Genomic DNA, 1,101 nt, shown 5'->3' on the forward strand with positions numbered 1-1,101 from the left:
ACAGATTACAAGAAAAGGGGGTAATTTTCCCCCGGATTACTAGGGACAGGGTACGCCCGGACACCCCTCCAAGGCTGGTGGTTCTCTGCCAGGGGGACCAGATGGGCTATGCCTGGGTAACACCTGCCGGGGCTTCCTTCCTCCAGGCCAACGGCTTGTCAAATTGCCCAGGACGGGCTCCATGGCTCTTGGGCAGTCGTCCCCCGGGCGTCCGGGGCTCCATCCAGGCTGACGGCATGGCAGTGTGCCCGGGACAGGCTCCATGCGTCCCGGGCATTCGTCCCCCGGGCGTCCGGGGCTCCATCCAGGCTGACGGCATGGCAGAGTGCCCGGGACGGGCTCCATGCGTCCCGGGCATTCGTCCCGGGACGGGGACGGGGTTAGGGAGAGTCCAGGCGGCTTCACCTCCATGCCCGGACCATCTGATCGCCCCGATTCCCTCTGCCATCTGGTCGCCCGGATCCCCTCGGGCATCTGGTCGCCCACAACGCTTTCCTATGGGGCGACCAGATGGCCGAACTTCCCTGGAAGTCCCGATGAGGTGCCATTCGCCTCCCGGATCCCAGCTAGGGCTCCATGAGGTCGGGTTCTTTCACGCTTGGGTCCCCTCTGTCACCTCGCGTGCACAGATTGCAAGAAAGGGGGGTAATTTCCCTCCGGATTACTAGGGACAGGGTACGCCCGGACACCCCTCAAAAGCTGGTGGTTCTCTGCCAGGGGGACCAGATGGGCTATGCCTGGATAACACCTCCCTAGGCCACCCGGGGCTTCCTTCCTCCAGGCCAACGGCTTGTCAAATTGCCCAGGACGGGCTCCGTGGCTCTTGGGCAGTCGTCCCCCGGGCGTCCGGGGCTCCATCCCGGCCGACGGCATGGAAAAGTGCCCGGGAACGGCTCCATACGTCCCGGGCAGTCCTCCCCCGGGCGTCCGGGGCTTCCATCTCCAGGCCAACGGCAGGTCAAAGTGCCCAGGACGGGCTCCCCGGGTCCCTGGCAGTCCTCTCCCCGGGCGTCCGGGGCTCCCTTCCCCAGGCCAACGGCATGCCAAAGTGCCCAGGATGGGCTCCACGGGCCTCGGGCGTCCAGGGCTCCCTTCCCCAGG

The sequence above is a fragment of the Lissotriton helveticus genome, chromosome 1_2 (assembly GCF_964261635.1).
Source record: "Lissotriton helveticus chromosome 1_2, aLisHel1.1, whole genome shotgun sequence".
NCBI classification, from domain to species: Eukaryota; Metazoa; Chordata; class Amphibia; order Caudata; family Salamandridae; genus Lissotriton; species Lissotriton helveticus.